This window comes from Erpetoichthys calabaricus, chromosome 14 (assembly GCF_900747795.2).
Source record: "Erpetoichthys calabaricus chromosome 14, fErpCal1.3, whole genome shotgun sequence".
NCBI lineage: Eukaryota > Metazoa > Chordata > Cladistia > Polypteriformes > Polypteridae > Erpetoichthys > Erpetoichthys calabaricus.
Window position 1 is genome coordinate 76,612,016 of NC_041407.2, and position 15,312 is coordinate 76,627,327.

Sequence of the window (15,312 nt, forward strand, 5' to 3'; positions counted from 1 at the left end):
GTTTTGTAATTAAACACCTGAGCACATAATAGTTAAAACATGGAATTGGATTGCAGCTGAGCTTAAATGGTTTGCAGTGAGCCAAAACGAACAGCTGCTGCCATCTAGAGGCGATTAAAAGAATTGTACGTTTGTATTATTAATCACACTGCTGAACTTTATTCTCAAAATATTTTTTCTGTAGTCTTCTCATTTGAGTACTTAACAAAAAATAAACGACAAATTTGTTGACACTTGACTAAAGAAGTGATATTTGACTTTAAGAGGTAGAAATCTGCATGCTCACACATCATTGTTCTGGAGGAGGAGGAGGTAGAAATAATGACTGAATATAAAAACCAAGGAACCACCTGAGAAAAAAATATTTGGACTATTAATACAAAAAATATGAAACTCTGAATTTGAATATGCCGCCTTAATTCGTACTGTTCGTGAGAAATGTATTAATTTACTTAATGATGTAGAAGTATGCAATAAACAAGAATAGTTGTGTCAAATATCCATCCATCCATTATCCAACCCGTTATATCCTAAATACATGGTCACGGGGGTCTGCTGGAGCCAATCCCAGCCAACACAGGGCGCAAGGCAGGAAACAAACCCCGGGCAGGGCGTGCTTCAATTTAAATATATAATGTCTAAACATTTTCAATTGTAATGCAAATGTGTCATTTTCATCCTCTTTTAGAGGTTAGTAGAGGGCTAGGTCCCTAGTAAAGGATCAAAAATAACATCATATTTGTGATCACTGACCTTGAAATATTGTAGTTTAAAAGTATACCCCACTCACTTATCTTTGAAATTTGACATTTTAAACCTTCTGGGAGTTGTTGTTAGAGGGCAAGGACCACTAGTGAAGAATCAAATATCAAAAATATATTTGTGATCAGCAACCTTGAAACAACTTAAAACGACATGCCACTTACCTGTATTACTATCTCCAGTTTTTCTTTTTTTTAAAATTTTGTTGAATTTATTAAAATCAACATTCCATACACATAACTCAAGTTTTACAAAAAGAAAAAAAGGTTTGAAATAAATCAACCCCCACCCCTGAGATAGAGAGCTAGGCTACCAGTGTAAGACTTTATGGAAGTAAAGACAAATGAACAGATAAAATAATAAATGAATAAAGATAAATGGAGTAAAAGAGGGGAGAGAACCTGCTTTCTCAATTTAAATGCTTATTCTAAATGTTATTGATTAGATCCTGCCAGGTTTTGAAAAAGTTTTGTACAGATCTTCTAAGTGTGAATTTGATTTTTTCCAGTTTCAAATAGTATATAACATCAGTTACCAGCTGACTTAACAGAGATGGGTTAGGATTATTCCAATTGAGCAAGATAAGTCTACGTGCCAATAGTGTAGTAAAGACAATCACAGTTTGTTTGTCCTTTTCCACTTTAAGTCCATCTGGGAGTACAACAAACACAGCTGTTAGTGGATTAGGAGAGATTGTGACATCCAAGCTGTCTGAAAGGCATTTAAAGATCCATCCATCCATCCATTTTCCAACCCGCTGAATCCGAACACAGGGTCACGGGGGTCTGCTGGAGCCAATCCCAGCCAACACAGGGCACAAGGCAGGAAACAATCCCAGGCAGGGTGCCAACCCACCGCAGGACACACACAAACACACCCACACACCAAGCACACACTAGGGCCAATTTAGAATCGCCAATCCACCTAACCTGCATGTCTTTGGAATGTGGGAGGAAACCGGAGCGCCCGGAGGAAACCCACGCAGACACGGGGAGAACATGCAAACTCCACGCAGGGAGGACCCGGGAATCGAACCCAGGTCCCCAGATCTCCCAACTGCGAGGCAGCAGCGCTACCCACCGTGCCGCCGCATTTAAAGATTTTGGTCCAAAATTATGTTCATTTGGTGCAGGCCCAAAATATGTGACCCAGTGAGACCGGAGCTTGATTGCAGCGTTCACAGGTTGGATCGTGCCCTGGTAAAATTTTGGACAATTTTAAACGAGAGAGATATGCTCGATATATAATTTTAAGTTGAATAATTCTATGCTTTGCGCATATAGAGCTCAAGTGAATTCTGTGCATTTCTACTTTCCACTCCTTTTCTGAAATACTGAGTAAGAGATCCTTTTCCCACAGTTCTCTTGGATCTTTGAAAGGGAGGGAACTGTAAAATAATCTATATATATAATTCACCAAGGCAGCCGACCATGGCAGGCAAGACACAAGACAGAGCCACGCCCACCAACTCACAGAGCCCCGCCCACCAACAATTTACTAAGCAGCCGACCATGGCACGCAAGACAGAGACCATGGAATACGCACAACAGAGCCACGCCCGCCAACTCACAGAGCCCCGCCCACCAACTCTAAGACCATGGGATACGCATGACAGAGCCCCGCCCGCCAACTCTAACCCTCCTCCCGCGTCATGGGATACGCACGACAGAGCCCCACCTGCCAACTCTAACCCTCCTTCCGTGTCCACCCTCGTTCTCGAGGCATGCACACTGCCTGCTCATGTGCCAGCACGCAAGACCTCACCAAACACCGTCTCAGTCGCTTTCATCTCTGCTACAGTCCACATGCACCTCTGAACCACGTTGACTTTTCATTGTTCTTTTCGGTTCTGGCTGCTTTTCTATATATAATCCACCAAGTCACCTGACCATGGGATATGCACGCACGCAAGACAGAGCCCCGCCCGCCAACTCTAATCCTACACCCACGTCATGGGATACGCACGACAGAGCCCTGCCTGCCAACTCTAACACTCCTCCCACGTTCATTACCTTCACATTGTTTTCCTTTTATTTCTGATCCCATTCAACAACTATATGGCGACATCGACTTCTCAACTGTGACTCCGGAACAACTCAGTATGCGAGCTATATTAAGCGTCACCAACGAAGACTCGCTACACCTTAATGAACAAGTATTGAAACTTATCCCTACCGACGAAGTAACTTTCACCAGCGTTAACTCCATCGTCACAGATGATCCCGCAGATCAAGTTTCATTCCCCGAAGAATTTCTTAACAGTCTTCTCCCACTGGCATGCCTCTGCATAAACTCAAAAGTAAAATAGGTTCAGTCGTCATGCTTCTCAGAAACCTCATGCCAGCAAGAAGTCTCTGTGATGGCACTAGACTGACTGTTACCAGCATTCACCGCAATGTACTGGAGTGTAAAGCTATCGCAGCTCCTACCTCACAAACTGTCCTTATTCCCCGGATATCTCTGACCCCATCAGATTCAAATTTGCCTTTTACACGCAGACAATTTCCTGTTAGATTGGCCTTTGCAATGACAATTAATAAGGCACAGGGACAAACTTTCAAAACAATATGCCTGTATCTGCCAAAACCAGTGTTCAGTCATGGGCAATTGTATGTTGCTCTATCCAGAGTTCCATCCTTTCATTCACTTACAGTCGTATCCTCAAACCCACTCCATTTGGACAACTGTGTCGTTCAGGAAGTGTTCACCCATCAATAAATAATTATGCGGTGTATGCTACGCTGTGGGTTGGCTAGTTTTATATATTACAGAAATGCTGTCTGAGTCTTTGAGACTGAGCAAAATTTTTTCCAGCTTAGAGGTAGGCGGTTTTCAAAGTTTTGTGAAAAGAAGTAACTTTGAACCCCTGTGGTCAGTTGATGTGGTATGCACAACTTCAAGTTCTTCTGATCATTTCTGTAAAAGACACCTATTAGTTTACTCTTTATTATAAGGGTATAATTTTTTATGTGAACTATGTTCCTTCAATTGCCTGAAAATGAGGGATGTTTGAGGCTAGAGGGCCAAAAATAGGGGGAACCGTTACATAACTAGACATCAAGACGAGTTGAATGGTATATCTTATGTGGAGATTTTTTCATACTGCCGAGTCAGGAGGTGCCAGGCAAAAAACATGAAGTAATTTTTAATTGTTCATAAGTCGTTCTTATGAACACATTACTGTAAATCCAATCAGTGCTCAATTCTCCTCTGTAGACTGTAAAGTGGACTATTTAATGTGGACAATGGCCTCATGTTGTCCATTTATTACAGTGTGATCCAGTTTGTCATCACTTTCAGCTTCATTGCTTGGTTTAATGGTGTGACAAATCAAAATTAAAAAAAAAAGCTTTGGCAGATTACTAAATAATCAAATAAACTCACTGGGGCTGAAATATATGAAGAGTTTGTCAGAGAGCAATGTTGGAAAAACTGGAAATGATCTCGACTGATGACAGACATCCTTATCACGCAGAACTTATCTTCAGTAAATCAGGGAGGATCGTCACTTTAAAGATACATGCAAACCTCTCCACAAATTTCTTTCTTTCTTTCAAGTGCCATGCATTATTTTAATATGGAATATTGAAGATAATAAAAGTTTCTGGAAGTGTAATGTTTTTCATATGTATCATGTAATCATTTTACTTAAAAACGTATTATCAAACTGTTAGAAGTAGCAAAAAATGTGTTTCAAATTCAAAAATGTTGGAATTGACATGTGTTGTCTCTATTTAAAATTTTTTTTTACTCTCTTTTGTTGGATGCAACTGAGAAGGCAAGTTTTGAATTTTCTTGTGGAAATATGATCAAAAACCTTGAGCCTTGTTTAATACTTTGAAGTTGTAAATGCAAAGTGTAAAGAGACTACCAATGGTACAGCTCTGTTTCATTTGCAAGAGCAAAATGCAGTATGCATAAGTATTAAGTAGAAAATAAATGCCTTTAATCTGTGGTGCAGAAGTCTGATTTCTTGCTAGAGTATACTGGGGAGTCATATTTTCCATTTGTTGGTGTGGGTTTCCTCACACTGTCCAAAGTCATGCCCTCTTTCCTGGTGTTTCCAGTGATGAGCTGGCCTTCCCTTATGGAGTGATTCAACAGGCTGTACCTCCCCATGATCCTTTACAGGAAAAGCAAGTTCATAAAACAAATGTGCTTGACCATCACATACCTTGATTTGTTTTGTAAAGCACTTTGAGCTACATTATTTGTATGAAAATCTGCTATATAAATTAATGTTGTTGTTGTTGATAAGGGTATCTGGAAGGAAAATAGACAGATAATGTGTATTTGACTTGCAGCATGTTTGAAGGAAGCTTAAATCTGGGAATTAGCCGAGTGCTTAACAGACCGTACTATACAGAATTAAAGTAAAGACAAGCCCTTTGCATGAAGTTCTTTTGAGACTTTCTTTTAAAATAGACTGGCACATTATAACATTCAATATTGTATAGCAACCCCGAAGCTCACATTAATTATGCATTGCGTATTTTACAGAAGAATGTAACACAACTCCCACATTAACTATGCCAGACGTGCAAAAATTATTCAGGTTATTATGTGTGTTAAGAATAAAATTTCTACATGAAAACATATTTTTTCCCAGGGAATATAACGTAGTATATACCACATTGAAAGAATGATTTGGAAAGTTATTTTTTCTTTTTATCTTTAGCACGTGATTGTAAGTGAGCAGGTATGTTGTGTTCAAAAGGAGAAGGTCAGTTAGGCTTCCAATCTCATTTTGAATTATTTACAGCGGCATCAAGGACCATGTTGCTAATTACTTAATTATATCTATTCAGCGTGGAGTGAAATGGTGATGAATACTTGGCATTGACTTCTTTTAGCCTTCTGGCCTCACATTCATTAAAATCAAGCATTTCATTTAAGATAATCGTTACCGTGTAAAAAGCAACTATTTACTGTTTTTATTAAACTGTATCATGTAATAATATCCATCACTTGTAACTCCAGTAACATGCATCCCTTGTGTCTTGCACCTGGTTATTCCATTGTAAGAGGTTGGAATCCAGTGACAGTAAGTTCAAGGCATCGATCAGCACTTACACTCGACTGATACATCACTGATCAATCTAAGATGCTGGTCTTTGGGAGGGGAGTAGAAACGTATTGCATAAGTGACCAGACCAGGATCTCAACCCAGGATCCATTCAGTTAGTTGTGAAGAAGAAATTCTAATCAATGTCCGGCCTGATACCTAAAACCTTTTCCCAGTATAATACTTCTTGGACCCACTTCTGTCAAAATCTGTAAAGAGGGTAAAATCCAAAGTATTTTTTGTCATAAATATTAGAAACAATGCTTTTTGGATTCTGAAGAATCCAAACACTGTGTGAAAACAATACAGTATTAGGTATCTGTGCCACTGTTACAGAAAATTTGTTGTAGTTTTCTCCAGCTTAAAAGGGAAGTATGCATCTACTTAATTTATGATTCATCTCTCAGTTTTTTTAACCTGATTATTAAATTACAGGGCTGTTTGGCAGCTGGAGCCTAGCACAGCAGCACACCAAGATCGGACAGGGCACAAGTGAGTACCAGAACATGCTCAGATATACTGACTCATGACCAGCCCAATACTGAGTCAACACCTAAATTATTGGTCTTGTTTTTTGCATCTTAAAAGAAACAGGAAAAATAATTTTTGAATAGGCTAACTAGTAAGCTTTTTTTCTTGTTCCATATCTACATTACAAATGGGTTTAATTCAAACCTATTTTTATGCAATGCCCTTTCTTTGTAAACCAACTCAGAACACTGAACACACTGTTAAATTTAAGGCCAGTAAACATTCTGCAAGAATGAAAACCTAATTTTCTGAACTTTCTTTTTCTATCTTTCCAGCAACAGACACATGTCAGGAACCAAGGTGGAGCTGGATGCTGCGCACACTCATACATACGTTAACAACAGCATACCTGACACATCTTTTTGACTTTTGGAGGAAGCAGGAATTCCAGTTGGTAGTGACTGCAAACACAGGATAAATACACAATCCTTATATAAGACATGCCCCAACTGCCAATACAACTGGCGTCCAAGTGTCTGCTATGCAGCTTCTAACTAGTTGAGCAGATAGTCAAAAATTCAGTTCTCTGAAGATCAGAGTAGCAGTGAATTTTCACTCCAGCCAGTTTCATAATTTGAAGGCATGCCTTCAGACTTCTCTTCGTATTTACAGAGTTGTCTTTCTGAGGTTCTCATCAGGTTGCTCTATTGACTACTTCTCAGTTCTTCGCATTCTTATCGAGATTGTTTTGATATAGGATAGCATAACATTCTCAAACCCACTTATTCCAGTTCATAGTTATCTGGTCCTGCAGTCTTTCCAAGCAATATTAGGCTCAAGGCAGAATTAAAGGTTGAATGGGGGATAAGTAATTGGCAGGACACACTCCCACCAGTTGGTGTAACACAAAGGCCTTTAGAGTTACCGGATATAAAAAAAAAGGGATTGTCTAAAGAAAAATCTGTGAAAGAAAAGAGATAGTATGCAACATTCACACAAAAAATTCCACGTTATTGAAACAGATGTTTAATGATAAACACATACAAGTGCAAATGAGATGTTATTTGGTCAACTTCCAAAGCCATTGTTATTTGCACCTCATTGTTAAATTAGCAACAGATTAAGAAAATATAAGCAATTAAAAGTTTTCAGTCTCAGCAAGCAAGTAAAACTAAAATTGGGCAAAAATAAAAATGTGTTCCATCACAAGTTATAATTGACCTATAAGAAACCAATGAAGAAATTAACTGGAGTGAAAACATGTAGTACTCCAAGGACTGAGTTTCACACCCCTGGAGTGAAAGGTTTTGATGAGTAGGTTGTGTGAATTAATGCTGCTTGGGACATCAGTCAATAAGAAGGCAAGTTTATGCCAGTACCCATTTTCATTCTAAATTACGGTTGCCATTTATGTTAATATGCATGTCTTTAGAATGTAAAAGGAAACTAGAAGACCCAGAGAAAATCCAACTTGACATAGGAAGAATATGCCAACTATACAGAGACAGTGACTAAGCCAGAGCATGAAGCCATCACTCTAGAACTGTGAGGCAGCATTGCTAATCAACTTTGCATGTCTATTACCAGTATAAGAGATTAATATTCGTCACCAGCTTAGTGGCTGCTCCTCAGGATTCATCAACATCCCAAAAATGTGTGCGTTAGGTTAACTCTTATTGGGCTTGCAGTGACTGAGTGTACCCTCTGATGAGCTAATGCCCCCTCTAGTACTGGTTCCAATATTGGGATAAGCACCAGCTTACTGTGACCCTTTATTAAATTAGTAGGTTAAGCAATGGATGGCTGGATTGATTAACAGTAAGGCAAAAATGGAAATATAACCTAAATTTAAATGGATAGATTAACATTAAGGCAAAAATGGAAATATAACCTAAAAAGAATGATACATTTTTAAACAGATTACATTTCTTAAAGCACTTTAGGATGGTAAGGCCGGCTGACAGTGGAGAGGAGCCAAATAAAAACTCTGGTAGTAATGCTGCCTTTGCTGCTTTGTCTAATGTGTCGATTTCTCTCATTTATGCATCATATGAACTGCATTTTCCCATATGAAGTATTTCCCTTTTGTTGTTTTATATTGAATTATTTTTGTTATATAAATTAAGAAATATTACATTATATTAAATTCTTGCTTGATTTAGAAACACCTGGCAATGGTTCTCACAGGGAAGAGGTGTAATACAAAGTAAAGAATCAATCATGGTAGACATCTGTTACTGGTAAACACTCCTAGAGGCTGAAAGTGTTTTGAATTCTGTGAAAATTTAAATTCTAGATCTATACTAATAAAAGACAAAGCCCCCACTGACTCACTCATCACTGATTCTCCAACTTCCCGTGTAGGTAGAAGGCTGAAATTTAGCAGGCTCATCCTTACAGCTTACTTACAAAACTTAAGCAAGTTTCATTTCGAAATTCTACGTGTCATAACGGTCGACAACATCCGCCATGTTAAACTTTCTTATTTATGGCCCCATCTTCATGAAATTTGGTAGGCGGCTTCCCTGCGCTAGCCGAAACCAATCTACGTACTTATTTTGGTGGTATGACGCCACTGTCAGCCGCCATATTGAACTTTCCAACGGTCTTTGTTAGTTATGGGCTCATCTTCAAGAAATTTGGTACGCGGGTTCCCAACGCAAACTGAATCCTACTTTCGTACATATATACGTCCATAGCCTGCAGCTCGGTCGCCATGTGAGGCGGCGTTGGGTCCCCCATCCCCACCCCTCCCACACAGTTGCCTGCCTGCCTATATAAGGCCGTTCGTCGCTCTGGTCTCTTTATTTCCTTCCTTACTTTGCCACGATATTACGATTGTAGTTATTGTGTAGGTATTTTAGACTAAGTTTACATTGTTCAGGTACCCATTTCCTTTATCGTTCCAACTGTACCCCCATTAAAATGTCTATCAAGGTGATCACCATCGATCAAAGAACTGTCACTTACCGAGTGGTTTCCATGTCCGGAGATGGCGACTGCCTTTTCCATTCTCTGTGTTACATATTACACGGCCATATCAGGCTCACTCTTGATATCCGGAGGAACATTGTGTCTTATGTATTGAATGACTGGGACAGGTTCAAGGTGTGGACTGATGACGGTACAGGAGATAATTATACTACACAGGAGCGCTATAAGAGTGAAATGCTTAAGCCCTTCACCTATGGTTCTGCATGTGAGTTGATGGCTGCCACTGAATTGTTCGGTTGTCGCTTTCAAGTGTACCGAAATGGCCAAATATTTTACACCTTTGGACAACCGCCAATGCCTCTTAAACATCTTAGATTCACAGGTGACGATTTGAGTAGTGGACACTTTGATGTTTATGAATGTTTAAACTCTCAAAAGCTGGATGCGAAGTTATCGATGAAACCCATTTCAATTCAAACGCCTCCAATTTCCAGGAAGGCTCTACTTCACAATGACAATTAATAAGTCTTAGGGGCAGACCCTACAAAAGGTTGGCATTGATTTGATTGGCCAACTATACATTGCATGCTCAAGAGTAAACTCAGTGCACAGCTTGGTCATATTACAGCCGAATGGCTGAACTGACAATGTGGTATACAAAGAGATCCTTAACAAATAATTATTGGTATACAGTATTTTTCCTCAATTTAAAAAGGTTTACTGTACTTTTCTTCTTAATAAAAATTTTAAAGCAGTACTTCGCCGCTGCAAAGCGCAGGTATTTTGCTAGTAAAGAATAATCTGGAGGCTCGGTAAATGCAATGTAAGAGTTTGATAAGAACTAATGAAATTTTAACGTTGTCTGGCCCTACCACAACCACTTAGCCTTCGGAGGTTATTTTAGATCTTGTTGCTGCGATACAAGGCTACAGGAGACCTCCTTCAAGTACTTTAAAGTCCTTTCAGAAAATGATCTCTTGTAACAGAATATTCTGCTGTCTGTAAAAGACCATGAAAGAAAATGAAGCCAAAATGGCACATCATTACCTTTGAATCTTACCTTCAAGTGCCTACAGAATGTGCTTGCTGCTTTAAAGAACCAAATGTTCAATTGGACCCATATACCCTGATAACAATTAAGATGAAGTCTGAAACAGAGAAGAAGTGACATATAAGTAAGAAACAAATGGAAAACCGTAGCAATGAAATCCAAACCAAATGGTCCAGAATTGGTTTACATGTGGGTGATTTTAGTAGTTGCTAAATATTTGGGCTAAAAGTTTTACAGGTGGCAAATAGTGTCATGTGGCACATCTAACCAAGCATTGAGCAGCTGTGGCTCCAGGTTAGCAATACACCTTGGAGGGTTTCGAGCCCTCTGTACTTCTTACACAAGAATGGTCCACACATCCTGTGTTTTGATTGGTCCAGGGGTACAACTGATCTTTTTAAGGTTAGTAAAGTGAGACGGGCATTTCCAGAAAATGGCAGCTATGTGTGGCCATAAGTTGTCCTTTTACTAAATAGAGGCAGGTAATCTAGCAAAAAATGATAATATAATAATAATACATATTGTTATTTATATAGCGTATTTCCCATGTGAAGGTTGGCTAGGTCTTCTTCTATCATCGCAAGGGTCACCACTTGTTTTCTGGAAATATGTCATTGTATACATTGTTCACATTGCACTCACTTTTGAATCTGATGTGCTTAAGCCATAAGACAGTAGTGGTGATTACTTTACACCTATCCAGATACAGATACTGATTGTGAGCAGTAAATGGCAGACATCACAGTAGATACAAAGAATCCAGGTTGGCAATGCACCTTGGGTGGCATTGAGCCCTCTGTACTTGTTACTCAAGAATGGCCCACACATCCTGTGTTATTGATAGGTCCAGGGGTACAACTTTTTAAGGGTACTAAGGTCAGATGGGTATTTCCAGAAAATGGTAGCCACAAGTTGTTCTTTTTCTAAATAGAAGCTGGTAGGCCTGCAAAAGATATGAAGGGTCGCAAGGTCTTTTCCCATCATCAGAAGAGTCACCACTTGTTTTCTGTAAATATGTTATATGCATTGTTCACACTGTATCAACTTTTGAATCTGATGTGATTCATCCATTAGATGGAAATGGTGAAGATTACTTTACCCCTACCTATATCTAGATAAGGTTAGTGATGGTGAGTAGTAAATGGCAAACATCATAATAGATGTCATGAATGGAGTCCCACCACTGAGAGTTGTTGAACCATGGTCTGAGGCTTTACTCAGTAGTCCGCGTAGTGCACCAAATAAATAACAGTGGAAAGTGCTGATGAAAGAATGATCCACCAGTCTTCCTGCAGTTTTATTTTTTCGGGCCTCTCAGACCTTGGCTATTGAAAACGATAGCCTCTGTAAAACCATCATTATCAACACTGACCAGTTACTTCTGTACTGCCAGCATGCAGCAAGCTGGACTGACCACTTTATTTTACATGACCAACAGTTCAACTACTTTCAAAGGTACTTGACTGTCCATATGACTGGCAGCAGCATCTTGGAATCTGACATAGCAAGTCATAAAACACAGTGCCAGATGTTTTGTTATTTATACATGTGCTTTGTTTCTATTTATTCTTTGCACAGACGTTTTTCATGAGAACATCAGCCTGATGCGCACTAGCACACATATGTCTAGAAGTGATGTCATTTTATTGACATCAGTGGATATTTTTAGAAGTATTAGGTATTTAAGTGCTGTGATTCAAATTACATATGCTTAAATGTAACCTCAACACTAAGCAAAAGATATTTAGGCTTTTATTGATTTGACTTTTTGTTTCTTTATTTTCTGGTTTAGTATCTGAATTTAGGTTTTGTTTTGTCCAATGGTTTTGGAATTAAAAATACTTGTGCATGACATATGCCTATCTGATTCAGACTAAACAAGAAGGATACCCAATAACTTATTTCCTATCACTAAAATCTTCAATGAAAAGATCTTTTTAAAACCAAACATTACAATCAGTGTAGATCATCTGTACAAGGTCAAACGAGTCACAGAAACTTTCTTGGTGGGGAGTAGTAGGAGTACTGTCCTAACCCATTATTACTTCAGTATGATCTGGCCTTGTTTGTCTTCATTTCTTCTGTTGTGGGCTTATCACACCTCTCTGTAGTGGTGGTTGTGAAAGAAACAGACGTGCAGACCTAATGATTTGCATGAATTTCTCTCTGTTTAGACAATTATTTCCAGGTGTAAGTGCAACTGTTTTACTTTATGAAAGTGTAAGTATTTAAAGATTATTAAAACAAACTCCTCACAGTGCATATGAAACTTAAAGCTAACACCTGCCAAGTTCACGCTGTACAACATATGCAAGATCAAACCTTATCTGACGAAATATGCAGTACAACTTCTGGTCCGGACTTTGGTCTTGTCACGTCTGGACTACTGCAGCTTGCTTCTAGCAGGAGTACCCACATGTGGTATCAACCTGATGCAAATGGCCCAGAATTCAGCGGCACATTTTATATTTAACCAGCCAAGACAGGCACTTGTCTCTCCTCTCTTCAGGTCGCTACATCAGCTCCCTGTAACCTCACACATTATGTTCTGATCCCTGAGGCTTGCCTACAGATTAGTCACTTGGTCAGCACCTGAGTATATGGTGTGGTAAATAATCAAGCCTTGACACAACAAAAAGGTTTGGGGCAGCTTTCCGTATATAACTGAAAGTGGCTGCAGATGCAGAGTTTGATGAAACAGTCTTTACAGACAAGAGTTTAAAACAGAACTGAACAGGTTACGAAACATAGCGGATATTTATCTGAAAAACAGAAAGAGGAGGGATCTTGGGACCGGAACTGGAAATGAGGTCATTGGGCTGCGACTACTTGGGATGTGGAAATTACTTCATTAGGAGGTGGGCTCTTCTGCTGGTCTTCAGGTGACGTCTTCTAGGGCGGAACCAGAAGTGACATCATGGGAGCCATGTGGAATTTCCTGCATTTGGTCTGCGGGGAGAGATAAGAGAAAAGATTAGTGCACCCTGCCCCGCCCTGGTCTGACCGGGAATGACCTTCTTTTGAGCATTTTAGCTGCCTCCCATGCACACGTGTGTGACAATGGATATACTCATGAAGCCCTATACTCCTTCTCACCTACTCAGGTCTGTGTGGTATCAAGTCTCAATCCAGACTCTTTTCCTGTGTAGTTCCTAGTTGGTGACTCCCTCAAGGTATTTAAGAAGCAAATGAAAACCCATCTGTTCTGTAAATGCCTAATTCATTGAGAAAAAAAAAACAAAAACTTTGCTCTCTATTCTTTCATGCTGTTGGTTGATTTGATGTTACATTAAGTTTTATTGATTGTTAATCTATGTTTGTAGATTTATTAGGTATGTAGCAATCACCTTTTGTGATCTATCCTACTACACTTGCTGAACAAACTGGCCTTAGCCTAATGTTGCTCAATTATGTTTACCTCTTTTGTCAGTCGCTTTAGATAAAAGTATCTGCCAAGCAATAAATGTAAAGGCACTCAAAAGTCAATACATTTAGTAATAGTTATTGATTAATTACATAAAAGTGACCATATACACAGGTCTTTGAAAAAGATCTCAGGGATTTCATATTATCATACTTCTTTAAATTTATAACCACACTGTAAAAATTAAAAATTTATAGAAAACCTCAAAATTCAACATCATGCCTGAGCAGGATTCATGTAGCTCTACATGCAGTTGGGGTGCTCAACTTCTCACTTGAGGCCTTGCTCTCCACATGCCACTGGATATAGAGAGCGGGTGGGAGGACATCACTCGACCTTCGTGTGAGTTTTCAATGTGTTGTGACTTAATATCATTTGTGTGCAACTTCGAGTTTATCCCAAGGAGAGCCGTTTGTGTCTTGGGTTGGGCACGCAATGTGACTACTAGTGAACGGCTAACGTCAATAATTGCGGCAAGACAAACCATACTCAGTTAAAATGAGAATACAATTCAAAGGATTTTCACACATTCTGACACATAAAGTTATTGCTACGTGTTTTCAGCTTAAGTTCTTTCATGGCATAGTGTTAAATAACAGTTTTGGATCTAAACAGAAAATGATTTCTCCAAAAAAATTCATACATGCTTCTTCAAGTATTGAGAGGACATGTCACGAGGAAGGACTGGTAGTTTCTAATCATATATGCAGCATTTCAAAATGTGATTAGCATAGGACAGCCAATAAAAATAAATTCAATGGAAAGTAGAAGACAGTGCTAAAAGAACTGAAGATACTACCAGCTTATTCACTGAAACAAAATCACTCAACAATGCGAGGCATTGAAAGCTGCAAGTTTTCTTCAGGCCACTCTCTTTGTTTGTCTTTTTATCTGTCTCTTTGCTCAGTGTCTTTCAAGTGATCACCAGCTCATCTTTCAAAGGCAGTCTTCATAGAAGTAGCCTAATATGAGTGCTGTCTTCACTGATTGGATTGTACAACAACTGCTTTTTCTGCTTCTAATTCAGCCTGTGGTCAATAAAAGAGTAACAACTGGACTTCACAGTAGCTTTATGCACTGTGACTGCATGGCTGTTCAATTAGAGCATCAATCAGCTAATAGCTTGTATTTGAGAGTGGAAAACACGGTCTCAGCCATCAATTTAAAATCTCCCTGTAATACTTAATCAGGTTCTGATGTAAAAACTAACAAGGTCATTACATAAGAATGTCGTTGTTGACATGCTCATTTGTCATTGTGGAAATACGCACCTTTCCTGGAGGAAATACTTCAAAATAGATAATGGTACTGTGAACAGAATAAACCAAGAACTATGTTTTAAAACATAGTTTTCTTTTTCCTTTTTTGCTTAATCTACCAAAGGGATGGATGATCAAAGGGAAGAACAAAACTAGAAAAATGACCAAACACAGGAATCACTGCTCCACAAGGCTTGGCTGTATAATGTGTCAGTTCCTTTCTTTCTGTAAGAGCTGGTGCCTTATATGTCTTCCCAATATCATTCTGCCTGTCAGCTCTCTTTCACTCCCATTTTACTCTTTCTCTATGGCCACACATCCTCCCTATGAGATGGATATGCGCCTT